A 19,907-nucleotide genomic window follows, 5' to 3' on the forward strand; every position below is an offset into this window, starting at 1 on the left:
AGGTGGTTACCATGGTAACAGTATAAACTGTAAATCAGGCATAAGCCTCAGAACCACTCACAGCGCCACCTGGTGTCCAGAAAGTATATTGCAGTATGAATATATTCCTACGAAAGTTGATCCCTACAGCAGACATATAGATGTATATAGGTATATTTCTACACGCAAGAATATTTTTGTAGTTGGTGCCTTTTGTTTTGTTTTGGTTTGTTTTGGTTTGTTTTTTGTTTTTTTTGTTTTTGTTTTGTTTTGTTCTGTTTTTTCCTCACCATTTTCTTGGAGGAGCTTTTGATAATTTTTTATTAATACTTTTTTATATAGATATAGTTTTTATTTATGTTTTCTAATTTTAATTTCTTCTTTCTTCTCTTTTAACATTTCTACTAACACCACTTTTTTCTCTCTTTTTTTTCTTTCTTTCAATTATTTTACGCTTAGCACTATTTTTATTGCAGTTGTTTTTATATTGCTGTTGTCGTGGGTGTTGCCTGTTTGTCTATGTGTTTCCGTCTGTTTCTGTATCTATGGGCCCGTGTGCCTGGTAACCTTTGTATCTGTTTATTTGTTCATTTGGTCTCAATGAGCTTGGTGTTACGACCTGCAACTCTGAGTCCCAGCACTCCCCTCCACTCTCACTCCATGATCTGGAGACCTGGCCCCCCAGGAGTCCAGATTCTTGGGTGAACTCTCGAGAGGTGTAGACAGGACCTGGACTGCAGCTGGCCAGTGCTGATTCTGCAGCACAGGAGTGAGAAGACGATGGTTGGCTAAGAGGGAATCACACTGGAGCAGTGGTGCCCCGAGGTGCAGAGCAACAGCCGTCTTCAGCAATAACAAGGCCCACCCCCAGATATCCCATAGCCTCTCCTCCTGTCTTCCTGGGCAACCAGATGAGGCCGAGCATCTTCTCAGACGGCAACCACCATGGAACAGACCTGAGACTGAAAACAGGCCCCGTGAGTAAAGGGTTTGCCTGAGGCAGTACTGACCTGGGTGGAACACGGGGACTAGAAAACACACCCGCAGAGCCGGGAAACTCCCAGGGTGGGGCTGATCCAGAGGACCACTTGACTGAGCCTAAGACGCACCTGGCCCTCAGGGGATCACCAGCCTATAGACAAAGGAGGCCAAGAGGCTACAGCTGACAACTAATCATGCTGCGAATACAAACCCGCAGGAGTAAAGACAGGACCTGAGGCACAGATTCTGGGAACTCAAATCAGCCTCTCCTCTGCAGAGGAATCTAGCAGGGATCTAGCAGGGTCAGAAACAAACTCCCACAGGGTTGTTCCGTTCACCCAGTAACATAAACTAAGGGTGGGGCTGGAACTGAGTGAACACCTCCAGCCTCCATCAAGTGCCCGAGGGTGACAGGCCACACCATTCTCTGCTGGATAAAGACAGAGAGCAGCGGCCTAGACAAGCAGACACAGACTACCCTGTGACTTAGGCAGTTGCAAACCTCTGGAGTATCTGCTTACTGCAGACAACTGACTGGGTCACAGCCCTTAGGGGCTAGCAGCAACTGGGTGTGACAGAGCTGCAAGGTGGGGAAGGAGGCATCAACATTCCCAGACTGATCTATTTACTGGGTGGCTCCTCCTGACTCCACGCAGCACTGGAGCAAGCCATATTAGAGCACTCACCAGACCCGTGTGATCAAATTCCCAAGGACCTCTTGAACTCTCCCACCTGAGACAGCTGCTGACTGAGACAATTGATTTGGACCTTTTGAACTGAGCCACCCACCTGGGGACTATTCAGGTGGTGCCCTGGGTGTGTGGTTGTAGGAAGGTTTGATTTTCCTTTTCCATTTGTTGCCTGTGGTGCTGGGGTGACATAATTGCTGGTATTTCTCCAAAGCTGAGACTTCAACCCAGAGTAACTATTTCACTAGGGTCAAATAGAAACCAGCTGAAAACAAGGCAGAACCACTTAGCCCCTGTACACCAAACAGGGCCCCAGTTTCTCAGGCCACAGCACCGTACGGGTCCTCAACAAAACACCAGGGGAGAAATCAAAGGCAGTAAAACAACCATGGGGCAGAATCAGCGGAAAAACTCTGGTAACATGAATAACCAGAATAGATCAACACACACCCCCCCAAGGAAAGATATGTCAGATGTAATTGAAATCCCATTCACAAACAACTGGCTGAGATGTCAGAAATCGAATTCAGAATTTGGATGGCAAACAAGATTAACAAACTGTGAACTAGGAATTCAAGGAGAAATTCAAAAGCTGTCTCAAGAATTTAACAAATTTAAAGACAAAACCACCGAAGACTTAGACACACTGAAGCAAGAATTTGCAACCCTCAAAGATATGAAAAATACAGTAGAATCCCTTAGCAACAGAATGGACCAAGCAGAAAAAAGGATTTCTGACATTGAAGATAAAGCCTTTGAACACTCCCAAACTCTCAGAGAGGAAGAGAAATGGAGAGCAAAAATGGATCATTCTCTCAGAGAGCTCTGGGATAACTTGAAGAAGGCAAATATCCGACTCATAGGAATTCCTGAAACAGATGAAGTGGCCTCACTGGGCGCAGAGGCCCTTCTGCATGAAATTATGAAAGAGATTTTCCAGACGTGCCTAGAGAACACGAAATTCAGATAGCAGATAGCTTCAGAACCCCAGCATGACTCAACCCCAATAAGACATCCCCCAGGCATATCATAATTAACTTCACTAAAGTTAATATGAAGGAGAAAATTCTCAAAGCAGCCAGGTGAAAGAAAACTATTACCCTCAAAGGGAAGAACATTAGAATGACTGCAGATCTCTCTGCTGAAAGTTTTCAAGCCAGAAGAGGGTGGTCATTGACATTTAATCTCCTAAAGCAAAATAACTTTCAACCCCAGATCTTGTATCCAGCTAAACTGAGTTTCATTTACGATGGAAAAATTAAATACTTTAATCACATTCATATGCTAAAGAAATTTGCCATAACCAAACCAGCTCATCAGGATATTCTCAGACCTATCCTCCATAATGACCAACCCAATCTTCTACTAAAAAAGTAAACTCACTCAGAAACTTCTGATCAAACTCCAATTTCTACAATGGTTAAAGGATTAAAAATGTCCACTGGACTTCTGAAAAACTTGATACCCAAAATTTCACCAAACTTATCAATACTCTTCATTAATGTGAATGGCTTAAACTGCCCTCTAAAGAGACATAGGATAGCTGACTGGATACAAAAACTCAGGCCAGATATTTGTTGCATACAAGAGTCACATCTTAACTTAAAAGACAAATACAGACTCAGGGTAAAAGGATGGTCATCCATATTTCAGGCAAATGGTAACCAGAAAAAAGCAGGTGTTGCAATTTTATTTGCAGATACAATAGGCTTTAAACCAACAAAAGTGAGAAAGGACAAGAATGGTCACTTCATATTTGTTAAGGGTAAGACTCAATATGATGATATTTCAATTATTAATATCTATGCACCCAACCAGAATGCACCTCAATTTATAAGAAAAACTCTAATAGACATGAGCAACTTGATTTCCTCCAACTCCATAATAGCTGGAGATTTTAACACTCCTTTGGCACTGATGGATTGATCCTCCAACAAAAAGCTGAGTAAAGAAATTCTAGATTTAAATCTAACCACCCAGCATTTGGATTTAGCAGACATCTACATAACATTTCATCCCAACAAAACTGAATACACATACTTCTCATCAGCCCACGGAACTTACTCCAAAATCGATCACATCTTAGGTCACAAGTCTAACCTCAGTAAATTTAAAGGAATAGAAATTATTCCATGCATCTTCTCGGACCATCATGGAATAAAACTTCAGCTGAGTAACAACAGGGATCTGCGTACTCATACAAAAACATGGAAGTTAAATAACCTTATGCTGAATGATAGCTGGGTCAGAGATGAGATCAAGAAGGAAATTGTCAAATTTTTGGAACAAAACGACAATGAAGACACGAACTATCAGAACCTCTGGGACACCGCAAAGGCAGTTCTAAGATGGAAATTTATAGCACTGCAAGCCTTCCTCAGGAGAATGGAAAGAGAGGAAGTAAGCAACTTAATGGGACATCTCAAGCAACTGGAAATGGAAGAACACTCCAACCTCAAACCCAGTAGAAGAAAAGAAATAACCAAAATCAGAGCAGAACTAAATGAAATTGAAAACAAAAGAATAATACAACAGATCAATAAATCAAAAAGCTAGTTTTTTTAAAAGGTCAACAAAATAGATAAACCTTTGGCCAACCTAATCAGGAAAAAAAGAGTAAAATCTCTAATCTCATCAATCAGAAATGACAAAAACGAAATAACCACAGACTCCTCAGAAATCCAAAAAATCCTTAATGAATATTATAAGAAACTTTACTCTCAGAAATATGAAAATCTGAAGGAAATTGACCAATATTTGGAAGCACATCACCTTCCAAGACTTAACCAGAATCGAGTGGAAATGTTGAACAGGCCCATATCAAGTTCGGAAATAACATCAACCATACAAAATCTCCAAAAAGAAAAGCCCGGGACCAGATGGTTTTACGTCAGAATTCTATCAAACCTTTAAAGAGGAAATAGTACCTATATTACTCAACCTGTTCCAAAAGGTAGAAAAAGAAGGAAGACTACCCAACACGTTCTATGAAGCAAACATCACCCTGATCCCCAAACCAGGAAAAGACCCAACAAGAAAAGAAAATTATAGACCAATATCACTAATGAATATAGATGCAAAAATATTCAACAAGATCCTAACAAACAGAATCCAGCAACACATCAAACAAATTATACATCATGACCAAGTCAGTTTTATCCCAGGGTCTCAAGGCTGGTTCAATATACATAAATCTACAAATGTAATTCAGCACATAAACAAATTAAAAAAAAAAAAGACCATATGATTCTCTCAATCGATGCAGAAAAAGCTTTTGATAACATCCAACATCCCTTCATGATCAGAACACTCAAGAAAATTGGTATAGAAGGAACATTTCTTAAACTGATAGAGGCCATTTACAGCAAACCGACAGCCAATATCATATTGAATGGAGTTAAATTGGAATCATTTCCACTCAGATCAGGAACCAGACAAGGCTGCCCATTGTCTCCATTGCTTTTTAACATTGTAATGGAAGTTTTAGCCACCGCAATTAGGGAAGAAAAGGCGATCAAGGGTATCCACATAGGGTCAGAAGAGATCAAACTTTCGCTCTTCGCAGATGATATGATTGTGTATCTGGAAAACACTAGGGACTCTACTACAAAACTCTTAGAAGTGATCAAGGAATACAGCAGTGTCTCAGGTTACAAAATCAACATTCATAAACCAGTAGCCTTTATATATACCAACAATAGCCAAGTTGAAAAAACAGTTAAGGACTCTATCCCATTCACAATAGTGCCAAAGAAGATGAAATATTTGGGAGTTTATCTAACAAAGGACGTGAAAGATCTATATAAAGAGAACTATGAAACTCTAAGAAAAGAGCTAGCTGAGAATGTTAACAAATGGAAAAACATACCATGCTCATGGTTGGGAAGAATCAACATTGTTAAAATGTCCATACTACCCAAAGCAATATATAATTTCAACGCAATCCCCATTAAAGCTCCACTGTCATACTTTAAAGATCTTGAAAAAATAATACTTCGTTTTATATGGAATCAGAAAAAACCTCGAATAGCCAAGACATTACTCAAAAATAAAAACAAAGCAGGAGGAATCATGCTACCAGACCTCAGACTATTCTACAAATCAATAGTGATCAAAACAGCATGGTACTGGCATAAAAACAGAGAGATAGATGTCTGGAACAGAATAGAGAACCAAGAGATGAATCCAGCTACTTACTGTTATTTAATCTTTGACAAGCCAATTAAAAACATTCAATGGGGAAAAGATTCCCTATTTAACAAATGGTGCTGGGTGAACTGGCTGGCAACCTGTAGAAGACTGAAACTGGACCCACACCTTTCACCATTAACCAAGACAGACTCTTACTGGATTAAAGATTTAAACCTAAGACATGAAACTATAAAAATACCAGAAGAGAGTGCAGGGAAAACCCTTGAAGAAATTGGGTTGGGCGAGTTTTTTATGAGAAGGACCCCCCAGGCAGTGTGGCTCAAGGAGTAGGGCGCCGGTCCCATATGCCAGAGGTGGCGGGTTCAAACCGAGCCCCGGCCAAAAACCACAAAAAAAAAAAAAAAAACACTATTGGGACCTGATCAAACTAAAAAGCTTCTGCACAGCCAAAACACAGTAAGTAAAGCAAGCAAACAGCCATCAGAATGGGAGAAGATAACCTATGTCTCCAACAAAGGTTTAATAACCAGAATCCACAGAGAACTCAAACGTATAAGCAAGAAAAGAACAAGTGATCTCATCTCAGGCTGGGCAAGGGATTTGAAGAGAAACTTCTCTGAAGAAGACAGGCGCACGGCCTTCAGACATATGAAAAAATGCTCATCATCTTTAATCATCAGAGACATGTAAATCAAAACTACTTTGAGATATCATCTAACTCCAGTGAGACTAGCCTATACCACAAAATCCCAAGACCAGATGTTTGCATGGATGTGGAGAAAAGGGAACACTTTTGCACTGATGGTGGAATTGCAAATTAATACATTCCTTTTGGAAAGAGATATGGAGAACACTTAGAGATCTAAAAATAGACCTGCCATTCAATCCTGTAAGTCCTCTACTGGGCATATAACCAGAAGACCAAAAATCAAATCATAATAAAGATATTTGTACCAGAATGTTTATTGCAGCCCTATTCATAATTGCTAAGTCATGGAATAAGCCCAAATGCCCATCGATCCACAAATGGATCAATAAATTGTGGTATATGTACACCATGGAATACTATGCAGCCTTAAAGGAAGATGGTGACCTTACCTCTTTCATGTTTACATGGATGGAGCTGGAACATATTCTTCCTAGTAAAGTGTCTCAAGAATGGAAGAAAAAGTACCCAATGTACTCACCCTTAGATTAGTTTCATTATTATGAAACTAATTATTAGTTTCATATTTCATTATTAGTTTCATATTTCATATTTCATTATTAGTTTCATTATTATGAAACTAATCTAGGACCTTCACATGAAAACTATAACCCAGTTACAACCTAAGAATAGGGAGAAGGGAGAAAGGGAGGGGAGGGAGGGGGGAGGTAGGTGGAGGGAGGAGGATTAATGGGATTACACCTGCGGTGCACCTTACAAGGGTATATGTGAATCTTAGTAAATGTGGAATGTAAAGGTCTTAGCAAAATAACTAAGAAAATGCCAGGAAGGCTATGTTAACTAGTGTGATGAAGATGTGTCAAACGGTCTATGAACCAAGTGTATGGTGCCCCATGATCATACTAATGTACACAGCTAAGATTTAATAAAATAAATAAATAAATAAATAAATAACTCATTATTGGATACTTAGATTGTTTTGAATTTTTCACTTTTATAAACTGCATACTTTTGCATATGTATCCTTGTGCTCTTGGCTAATTATCTCCTTTGGAAAATTCCTTACAAGTGGAACTGATGGGTTTGTGTTTACACACGTCTCTGGCTTTTAATGTATATTGCCAAATTTCTTCTCTTAAAGAAAGGACCAATTTATACTCCCTCTATTAATGTATAAGAATTCTCATTTCAACATTCCTAGTCTAGTGATTATCATTCCTTTTAATCTTTTAGAACTCCATTAGACAAAAAATAAAGTGACTTTATTGCTTTAAAAAAAAAACCTCCAGGCCAAGATAGCTTCACTAGCAAATTCTACTGAATATTTAAGGAAGATATAATACCATATCAACACTGGAAAGGACAAAAATATTTCCCAACTCTTTTTATGAGAAAAGCACTAAGGCAAAATAACACAGATACTTAACAAGAAAAATAAAAGAAAACCTATCAACAATATCACTTATGAACATAGATGTAAAAATCCTTCACAAAATATTAATAAATAAAATTCAATAATATATAAGAAAGAAGACACATCATGACAAAGTATAATTTATCTATGATGTAAATTGGTTCAACAATCAGATAGAGTAGAACCTCTGTAAGCTAATCTCCAAAGACACTGTAAAAAAAACTGGTTGACATAAGGAACTAGGCCTACTATACGGGTATGTACATATGGCACATGTCTGGTGTCTAAAAATTAGATCAACTTAAGGAGGGGGTCAATGTAGGGAAGTTGTTAGCTCTGGAGGTTCTACTGTGAAGAGAAAAATTCATAAAAATCACCGAACTAAATAAAGGGGGAAAAATTGACAAAATTTAATATCTATTCTTCATTAAATTAAACAAACAAAAAAAAAACTTCTCAGCAAGCTTTGAATAGAAGGGAATTTCCTTGACCTGATAATGAGCACCCATGAAAAATCTATAGCTAACATCACACTTAATGGCATAAGGTAGAACAACTTTCCCCCTAAGATCAAGAAGATAAGGATGTCTGCTCTCACCATTTCTCTACAGCATTGTACTAGAAATTCTAACCACTGCAATAGGCAAAGAGAATTAAATGAAAGGAATCCAGATTGGAAAAAAAAAGAAAACTGTTTTACTTTTCTAGTGCTCTTTCTACCATACCTCTAACTTTATGATTTATATTTTTCTCTCTTTAGATACATTAAAAAGAAAAAATTATATAATTAAATAAAAATTAGAACAAGAAGTTTTGACCATAAAACAAGTCTCAAAAAATTCAGAAAAACTGAAAGAAATCATATCAAATATTTTCTTTGAATACAGTGGAATAAAGCTAGCAATCAGAAACACTGGAATATATACAAACACAGGAAATTAAACAATATGTTCTTCAATGACCAGTAAGTCAATAAAGAGTTTAAGAAGGAAATTTAAAAATTCCTCAAAACACAGTATGTGGCACACCTTTTTGGAGGGAGGACAAAATTGTAGAGGAGACTTTACCTAACAAATGCAATCAGTATAATCTGGTTCTTTGTACCCTCAATGAATCCCCAACAATAAAAAATAAAAAAAATTATGTTTCATGAAAAAAATATTTCTTAAAACAAATGAAAACGAAAACACAACATATTAAAACCTAGGGAATTCAGAAAAAGCAGTAATAAGATTAAAGTTTATACTAGTAACTGCCTACATCAAAAAAGTAGAAAAGTTTCAAATAAACAACCTAACAATATATCTCAAAGAACTAGAAGAGCAAGATCAAATGAAACCTAAGATTAATAGAAGTAAAGAAAAAATGAAGATCAAAACAGAAATAAAAGAAAATTGAAACAAAAAATGTAAAACATCAACAAAGGAAAAAGTTAATTTTTAAAAAATAAACAAAATAAACCCAACTTTAATAAGACTAAGAAAGGAAAGATCCAAATAAATAAAATCAGAGTTGAAAAGGGAGACATTAAAACTGATACTGCAGAAATTCAAAGATTCAATAAAGAAACAGACAAATTCTAGACACATGCAGCCTACCAAGATTGAACCAGGAAGAAACTCAAAATTTTAATAAACCAATAACAAGTAACCAGATAGAAGCACTAATAAAAGAAAATCTCCTACCAAAGAAAAGCCAAGAACCCCATGTCTTCATTGCTGAATTCTATCAAGTATTCAGAAAGAAACAAACATCAATCCTACTTAAACTATTCCAAAAAATTGAGAGGAAGGGCTTCTTCCAAACTCACTTCCATCAGTCCTATATGTATCATCCTGATACTAAAACTAGACAAAGATGAAACAAAAATGAAAACTATTGGCCAATAACTCTACATGCAAAAATCCTCAACAAAATACTAGCAAACAGAATTCAACAACACCTTGAAAATATTATTCATCATTTTCAAGTCATATTAATCCTAGAGATTTAAGGATAGTTCAACACTCACAAATCAACGTGATACATCATATCAACAGAATGAAGGACAAAAACAATATGGTCATTTCAATAGATGCTGAAAAAGCACTCACTAAAATTCAACATCTCTTCATAATAAAAACTTTCAAAAAAATGTGTATAGAAGGTACTTGCTTCAACATGATAAAAGCCACATATGGCAGACCCACAAGGAGTATCACACTGGATGAGGAAAAAACTGAAAGCCTTTTCTCTAATATCTGGAAAAAGACAAGGTTGCCCACTTTCACCACCATTATTCAACATGGTCCTGAAAATTAGCAATTTGACAAGAGATATAAATAAAGGGCATCCAAATAAGAAAGAATGAAGTCAAATCATCTTTGTTTGTAGACAATATGATCTTACAGCTAAAGAAACCTAAAATTCCACTCAAAAATTATTAGAACTGATAAATTCAATGAAGTTGCAGGGTAAAAAATTAACATATAAAAATCAGTAGCATTTTTATATCCCCAATAGCAAACAAGGTGAACAAGAAACAAAGAAAATAATCCCATTTACAATACTACAAATAAAATAACTAGGAATAAACTTAACCGAAGAAGTAAAAGATCTCAATAATGAAAATTATATAAAATATTGATAAAAGAAGTGAAGAGGACACAAAAAATTAGAAAAATATTTCATCCTCATGGATTGGAAGAATCAATATTGTTAAAATATCCGTACTAACCATAACAATCTCCAGATTCAGTGAAATCCCCATCAAAATACCAATGTCATGCTTCACGGAAATTAAAAAAAAATAATAATCCTTAAATGTATATGGAACCACGAAAGACCTAGAATAGTCAAAGCCATCCAGAGCAAAAAGAACAAAACTGGGGGAAATCACATTATCTGACTTTAAATTATACAACAGCATAATTTGCTGTAAAAATAACATACTGTTGGCATAAAAACAGACACATAGACCAATGGAACAAAATAGAGAACCTAGAAATAAATCTACACATCATCTATAATGAACTTATCTTTGACAAACATGCAAGAACAAGCATTGGGGAAATGACAATCTCTTTAAAGAATGGTGCTGGGAAAAGTGAATGTCCATACATGGATGAATCTAGACCATTATCTCTTGCCATACACACAAAAAAAATCAAAATGGATTATAGACTTAAATCTAAGACCTGAAACTATGAAATAATTAAAAGAAAACACTGGAGAAATGCTTCAGTACATTGGTCTGTGCACGGACTTCTTGAGTAATACCCCCAAAGCATGGGCAACCAAAGCAAAATTGGACAAATGGGATTACATCAAGCTAAAATGCTTCTGCACAGGAAAAGAAACAATCAACAAAGTGGAAAGATAATACACAGAAGGGAAGAAAGTATTTGTAAAGTAACTGTCTGACAAGGGATTAATAACCAGAATTTATAAGGAGCTCCAATAACTTCATAGGAAAAAAAAAATCAAATAATCCAATTAAAAATGGGCAAAGGATCTTAATATGAAAAAAGTGTTCAACATCAATAGTCATCAGAGAAATAAATGCAAATCAAAATTACAATGAGATATCATCTCATTCCAGTTAAAATGGCTTTTATCAAAAAGACAGGAAAAAAACAAATGCTCCTAAAGATATGAAGAAAGGGGAATTCTCCTACACTGTTGGAAGAAATGTAAATTAGTGCAACTACTGTGGAAAGCAATATGGAAGTTCCTCAAAAAACTGAAAATAGAACTACTATATGACCCAGCAGTCCTACTGCTGGGTATATATCCAAAGGGTGGAAATTCAGTATATCAAAAAGGTATCTATACTCCCATGTTTACTGCAGCGCTATTCACAATAGCCAAAGTGTAGAATCAACCTAAATGTCCATCAACAGATGAATGGATAAAGGAACTGTGGTACTTACACACTATGGAGTATTACATAGCCTCAAAAAGAATGAAATCTTGCCATTTGAAACAATGTTGACAGAAGTGGAAAATATCATCTCAAGTGAAATAAACCAAGCCTAGAAAGACAAATCTCACATGTTCTCACTCATATGTAGAAGTGAAACATTAAAAGCAATTGATCTTATGAAGTCAGAGAATAGAACAATAATTACCAGAGACTGGGAAGGGTAGCAGGGAAGGAGGATGAAGTGGGTATGATTAATGGGTAGAAAAATGTAATTAGGTAGTTTTTTTCCGTTTTTCCCCATGCTGCAACCCCTTGTAACCACAATTCTGCTTCCTATTTTTAAGAACTTTTTATATTTACTTTGTCCAATTTTTTTTGTGTTACTAATATGTTTGTGAAAAACAAGACTGATGTTTCAGTTTATGTCTGTTTTGTAAAACTGTAGTCATTATTCAAATATTAGTTTTCTCTAAATGCCATCGTATATTTTTAATGCAACTCCAACTATAAAAGCAATTTGAAGAATAATGGACATTTTTTTCTTATCATACCTAGAAAGTAACTGTTAGCAAAAAACATAAAAGGCATTTACGTAGCTTTTCACCTCAGTTTTGTTCAAATATAGCAAGAGAATAATTAGCCAAACAAATTGGCTATCTCTGTAAAATATGTCACCTCAATTTACAAACCTGACTCAGCAAAAAGCTTTGAAATAAAATGAAAAACTCTACTTCCTTTGTTAAAAAGTACATTCAGAAAGATGAAGTAAAACACCTCTAATTTTCTCCTTTTCCAGGAGGAAAGTATATATTAAAAAGGGCTTAGAAAATATATATTTTTTTTAATTTAGCAAGTTAATACTTTAATAATTAGAAGACATTCACTTTTCTCACAATCAAGAAAGCACTTCCACATTATTGGAGGGCTTTGTGACTTTTACTGCTGTATTGTTACTAATGATCTTGGAGGTAAGTCAGCATTTTCTTGGGTTTTTTTTACTCCAAAGAAATCTAATAAGCTACTTTAGGCAGTAAAGCAACTCAAGCATTTCATTTTAGATTAGTCTTCCTTTCTTATGAACATTTTGTTGTTGTTGTTGTTGTTCTTTGTTTAGCAGGGCCAGCTGGGTTTCAACCCACCAACCCTGGAGCATGTGGCTGGTGCCCTAAGCACTGAGCGACAGGCACCCAGCCACTCTTATCAACATTTAAAAGGTAAATTGTTTTTTTCTTCCTACCCTATTTATTTATTTATTTATTTTTATGAGACAGAGTCTAACTTGGTCACCCTCGGTAGAATGCTGAGGCATCACAGCTCACAGCAACCTCAAACTCTTGGGCTTAAGCGATTCTCTTGCCTCAGCCCCCCAGGTAGCTGGGACTACAGGTGCCTGCCACAGCGCCTGGCTATTTTTTAGAGACAGGATCTCACCGTATTTCAGGTTGGCCTTAAACTTGTGAGCTCAGACAATCCGCCCACCTGGGCTACAACTATTTAAATTCAAGGTTCTTGATGACCCATGTTCTTGAAAACAACTAAATACAAAATCTGGCCAGGCAAGGCAGCTCACGCCTATAATCCTAGCACTCTGGGAGGCCAGGGCAGGTGGATTGTCTGAGCTCACAAGTTCAAGACCAGACTGAGCAAGAGTGAGACCCCATCTCTCACTCAATTGTGGCAGGCACCTGTAATCCCAGCTACTCAGGAGGCTGAGGCAAGAGAATCGCTTGAGCCTGGGAGTTTGAGGTTGCTGTGTGAGCTATGATGCCACAGCACTCTACTGAGGGTGACAAAGTGAGACTCTGTCTCAAAAACAAAGACATACATACATACAAAATCTTCTCTAAAAGAAGTATATTATTGAATATTGTTTATCCAAAATCAAATGCCTCAAGATACAACCCAGAATATGTATTTCCCAGCCCAAACTAAAAAAAAAAAAGGAAAGAAAGAAAGTAATACCTAGAAAGTTTAAGATCTACATAGGGGAATCCACTAATAATCTAGCAAGTCATTCATTGCAGTTCAGCAGAACCTTAATCTATTAAGAGGCAACAAAAAAGTGGGGGGATTCCTAAAACTAACAACGTAATTGGAGATAAAATCATCACCTCTTAATTCTGGGGGTGTTTTTTGAAGTTCTATTTGTTAGGACAAGTCACAGACTATGTGTTGTAAGAGGCTTTGAACAAGATTTTAAACACATTGATGATTCTAAGTGTGTATTTTTCAATTTGTTATAGGTATATCTCTTAAGTTACACTTTGCTTGCACAAATTGCAAAAAGTAGCACATTATATGGCTGCAAGTTCCTCCCACTCAATTTATTTTAAGTTCTGGTGTCAGCCAAGATAATGATGTTCACTAGGAAACACTATCTATAGAGTACATTTAAATACCTATTTTAAATCCAAGGGTTAAGTGTGCCCTAAATGAAAGGCACTGACCTAGGTAGTGTTGGGAACGGATAACTAACTCTGTGCTCAGTCAGTATAGCATTCAATCTATACAAGATTCCAGGTATAAAGAGAATAACAATTAAATTTGGGGGAACAAAATTTATTATTTAAACTAGGAGTTTAAGAAAGGTAAAAGAAGGGCTTTTAAAAGTTAAGCCAGCTTAGCAGACATAAATGAGCCTGTGCCTCTCCCCTCCCCCCAAACTGGGACATATAGTTACCCTAACTATAGTATACAAATGCTTTGCAGTTTATTATATTTATTAAATTTTTTTTCTGAAAACAAAGCTATGAGATAAGTAATGCAATACAATCCCCCCTTTTAGATGGAAAACTGATGCTCAGAGAATCTAAATGACTTTCTTTAGGTCACATAGTTAACAAACGTTGGGTTCGAGGCTTGAGCTGAGGTTTTCAAATCTAAATGTCTTTCCAGTATAACACATTGCCTTTCCACTAGATACATAGCTAAATTAACAATTTGTAGGAAATGTGGTTCTTCTGATTATAATACTCATATAAAGACACAGAGAGAAAACATTTACCATTTTAATAGAATTATTTTTTGATAAAACTTACTTGCGGATGAACAAGGACAATTAATCAAAGAAAACTATTTCTATTACATAAATTTTACTTTCAAAAAATAGTTGAAACAATTTCAAGTAAAATCTGAATATAAAGAGGAATGGTCCTTATCACCATTATTTAAAATTGTTTTGCAAGTTGTGATACTGGATAGGAGAAGATAAAATCATCATTTTTGCTAAGAATGTATACCTAGAACATTCATGAGTCTATAGTAAATAACAATAATGATAGTCACCAAAATTTTAATGATTGATAAGAAGACTAGATTTGAAATAAACTTTCTTTTTTTTTTTTTTTTTGAGACAGAGTGACACTACGTCACCCTTGGTAGAGTGCCATGGTGTCACAGCTCACAGCAACCTCAAACTCTTGGGCTTAAGCAATTCTCTTGCCTCAGCCTCCCAAGTAGCTGGGACTACAGGTGCCCACCACAACACCGGCTATTTTTTTGTTATAGTTGTCATTATTGTTTAGCAGGCCCAGGGTGGGCTCGAACCCACCAGGCCCAGTACACCAGGCCAGCACTCTAACCACTGAGCTACGGGCACCAAGCCTAAAATAAATATTTTTAAAATCAGTAATCTTTCTCTATATTCTGGTTATAAGCTCTCCTTCCTATCAGTTCCGGGATCCTCCAGTTTGCTTCTCCTCTGTCCCACTTGTAGGAGATTTTTACATTCTTGAATAGATCATATAACATCTCACTCCAAAGTATCTGTTTGGATGATTTCCCCATATTCCACAGCTACTTCCACAACAATATTTATCTTCTACCTATGACAAACAAGAGCTACCGAAATCTTCTACTGCAGGACTGAGACTGCATTTAATATAAAATTCTTTTCCCTTCTCTTAGAGCTCCTGGCGGCAAATTCCTAGCCATTTTAAAATTGCCAATTTGTCACTGCTTTCACGCTTTTAAGGATGAAGAACTATTGACATTTACTCTCAGAGCATTCAATACAGACAAGGAAAAAATGTCCATAATAAAAAAAATGCATGTATATTTTTCTTGGAAATTCTCCAGCTACCTTGGTTCAGCCCATATCTCTTTCTACTTTTAAAATCTTTTTTTTTCTCTCTCTCTTCTGGCTAGAGCGCAGCATCATCATCATAGTTCACTGCAACATCAAACTCAAACTCCTGGGCTCAAGCAATCCTCCTATCTCAAGCTCCCAAGAGCTGGGGCTATAGGCATGCACCATCATGCCCAATTAACTTCTTCTACTCTTGCTGGGGTTGGTCTCCAACTCAGGAATTCAAGCAATCTTCCAATCTTGGCCTCCTAAAGTGCTAGGATTACAGGTGTTTGCCACTCACCTATAATCTCTTTATTTCTAAAATGTTAGTAGTTTCTACAAAACTATGAAAAACAAATTGATTTATCAGTGATATTTACATGCAGTCCTTCTAAATAATGCCAGTAACATTAAAAGGATTTTCATTTCATTGCTGTGTTGAGATTTGTCCCCTGAGACCCCTTATCTATTGTGCCTATAATAGATACATGTGACCAAAAGCATGGTAATCCTCAAGAATATAAAAATAAAGGAAACACCAACTTCTGCTTCTGGGAAAATATATGGATGTAATTTCCCCTATTTCTCCCACAAACTACAACTAAAAACTTGGGGCATTCTATATAAAATAAACATAAGAAGACTCTGCAAGTGAAGAGAAAGAGGCACAGGCTAGGGTCCTCGGTACCCATTCAAAAGTGGTGACTACTCTGAGATTTGCTTTGGTCCCATATGTCCACATGTCTTCTCCCCCACCCCCCAGTTTTATTGTCCAGGCTGGGCTTGAACCTGCCACCTCCAGTATACAGAGCTGGTGCACTACTCTTTGAGCCACAGGCACCACCCATCTCCACATGTCTTTAATTTGGAGTTAAAGAGGTCAACAATCAAGAAACACCAACAGGTGCAGGTAAGAAAAGCCCAAACAAAAGCCTACTCACTAGCCGACAGACTAGGAAAGGGAGCCTTGAAAGATTAAAAAAAAAAAATTCAGACAAAAAGAAAACAACGGCCCAGCAAAGCCCAAGTATGGAGAAATAGACAAATCTATAATTGTAGTTGGTGACTTCACCACCCACTTTGGATAATTTCTAGAAACGAGTAAGCAGAAAATTGGCAAAGATATAGAAGAAAACCAACAGCACATCAATCAATGTTTATGGAACCCTCTACCCAACAATAGCAGAATACACATTTTTTTTCAAGTGCTCATGAAATATATATTAAGTAAAACATTCTGGACCATAAAACAAACCTGAACACATTTTTAAAATCTGAAATCATATATAGTGTGTTCTCTGACCACATTAGAATCAAACTAGCAATCAATAACATGCAAGGTCTGACAACTAACTTGGAAAACTCATCCTAGGAAAAAATGCTAAATACCTCATTGCTGAATGTGGTCACCTTCAAAGTGCTCCCGTTGGGAAGCTACGAACTGACACCAGTGCCTAAGTTCACCCTTCAAAGCAATTTTGGAACTGTTTTTCTGGAATGGCCACCAAAGCTGTCCTCATATTACTCCCGATGTCCTGAATGTCATCAAAATGTCTTCCTGTCAATATTTCCTTTATCATCAGGTAAAGAAAAAAGTCACTGGGGGCCAAATCAGGTGAGTAGGGAGGATATTCCAATATAGTTTTTTGTTTACTAGCTAAAAACTCCCTCAGAGTCAGTGCCATGTGAGCTAGAGCACTGTCATGATGCAAGAGCTATGAGTTGTTGGCCAAGATTTTTAGTTAAGATTTTCCTAGCTATTTCTCTATTGATGTTTCTTGCTCTGCCATGATTCTCACAGTTAGCCAATGATTTTGCCATAGAATTCAACAAATGTTTGTAATATTTTCATGAGTTCTGGTCATTACTGGTCATGCTGACCTCTCTTCATCACTCTCTCTCCCCTAAGAAAAATGTGTAATGTATTTGTACACTGCCATTTTCTCATGACATTATACCCATAAAAGTGGAATAACATGTTCCTGATTTAACTTCTAGTCTTGCCAAGTTTAACAAGAAATTTTAAAATGTTAATTCATCGCTATAATTTAAACTCTGACATTCTATGACAGCACATAAAAACACACAACAACAATAAAGAATAGCACTCAGCAAAACACCACCACCTGTCAACATGAACACAGACAGCTGTCAGGCACTGATACACCAAGTTGTCTGTACAGTACTGCCAACGTAAGCACACAGTGGCAAGTTCACAAACTTAATTGTCAGACCTTGCAGATATAACAGAAAAATCTCCAAACTCATGGAAACCAAACAACATACTTCTAAATAATCTCTGGGTCAGAAAGAAAATCTCAAGGAAAATTTAAAAGTTCATTAAGTTTAACTAAAATGAATATATAACATATTAAAATTTGAGGAACACAGCTAAAGTAGTGTTGAGAGGGAAATTTATAGCACTCAATAGTTACATGAGAAAAAGGGAAAAGTTTCAAACCAATTTTAGATTTCTACCTCCAGAATCTAGAAAAAGAACAATAAAGATAAGAGCAAAAAGCTGATTCTTTGGAAAGGTTGACAAACCTCTAGTAAGACTGACAAGGGAAAAAAAGAGAAAAGACACATATTACTAATACCTGTAATGAAGGAGAGAAATCACTACAGATCCTCCACACATGAGATAAATAAGGGAATACTACAAACAATTCTACATATAGAGTAGAACTCTAGTGATGGCCATAAAGTTCGTGTACAATTTAAAGTAGTATGCAATTTTAAACTGTACACAAATTTTATGGCCACAAACTTTTTTTCACATTCAGTATGAAAATGAATAGACCAACTCCTTAAAAAGTGTAAACTGACATAATTTACCCAATAAGAAACAGATAATTTGGGCTCAGTGTCTGTAGTTTAGTGAGTAGGGCACTGGCCATAAACACTGAGGATAGCAGGTTCGAGCCTGGCCTGGGTCTGCTAAACAACAATGACAACTGCAACCAAAAAAAAAAAAATAGCCAGGCATTGTGGCAGGTGCCTGTAGTCCCAGCTACTTGGGAGGCTGAGGCAAGAGAATCAGTTAACCCCAAGAGTTTGAGGTTGCTGTGAACTGTGACACCAAAGCACTCTACTGAGGGTGGCATAGTGAGACTCTGTCTCAAAAAAAAAAAAAAAAAAGAGAACAGATAATTTGAATAGCTGTATAACTATTAGGGAAATTGAGTTTGTAATTTTAACCCTTCCCCCCCCCCAAAAAAAATCACCAGAACTAGATGGTTTCACTTAAATTTTCTAACAAATGTTGAAAGAAGAATTAACACAAGTTCTACACAATCTCCTCTAGAATACTGAAAAAAGGAGAAACACTTTCAAGTTCATTTTTTCAAACCAGTAAAACCAGGCAAGGATGACACACACACACACACACACACACACACAAAACCATATCCCTCATAAGTATAAATACAAAAATCCTATTAAAAATATTAGAAAATTGCTGTGCGGCGCCTGTGTCTCAGTGAGCAGGGCGCCAGCCCCATATACCGAGGGTGGTGGGTTCAAGCCCAGCCCTGGCCGAACTGCAACAAAAAAAATAGCTGGGCATTGTGGTGGGCGCCTGTAGTCCCAGCTACGCAGGAGGCTGAGGCAGGAGAATTGCCTAAGCCCAGGAGTTGGAGGTTGCTGTGAGCTGTGTGACGCCACGGCACTCTACCGAGGGCAATAAAGTAAAACTCTGTCTCTATAAAAAAAAAAAAAAAATTCAGTGAAAAATTTTTAAGTTATACACCAGGATCAAGGGCAAGTTTACTCCAGTGATGGTTTAAATTCAAAAATCAAGGAACTAGGTGCAATCCACTATATTAACATCCTAAAGAAGAGAAATTATAGGACCATATCAATTAATACAGAAAAAGCATTTGACAAAATTCAACACTCATTCATGATTTTTTTTTTTTTCTGAGACAAAGTCTCACTTGGTCGTCCTTCATAGAGTACTATGCTGTCATAGCTCACAGCAACCTCAAACTCCCAGGCTCAAGCAATCCTCTTGCCTCAGCCTCCCAAGTAGCTGGGGCTATATCGCCAGG

Source organism: Nycticebus coucang, chromosome 1 (assembly GCF_027406575.1).
Source record: "Nycticebus coucang isolate mNycCou1 chromosome 1, mNycCou1.pri, whole genome shotgun sequence".
Lineage (NCBI taxonomy): Eukaryota > Metazoa > Chordata > Mammalia > Primates > Lorisidae > Nycticebus > Nycticebus coucang.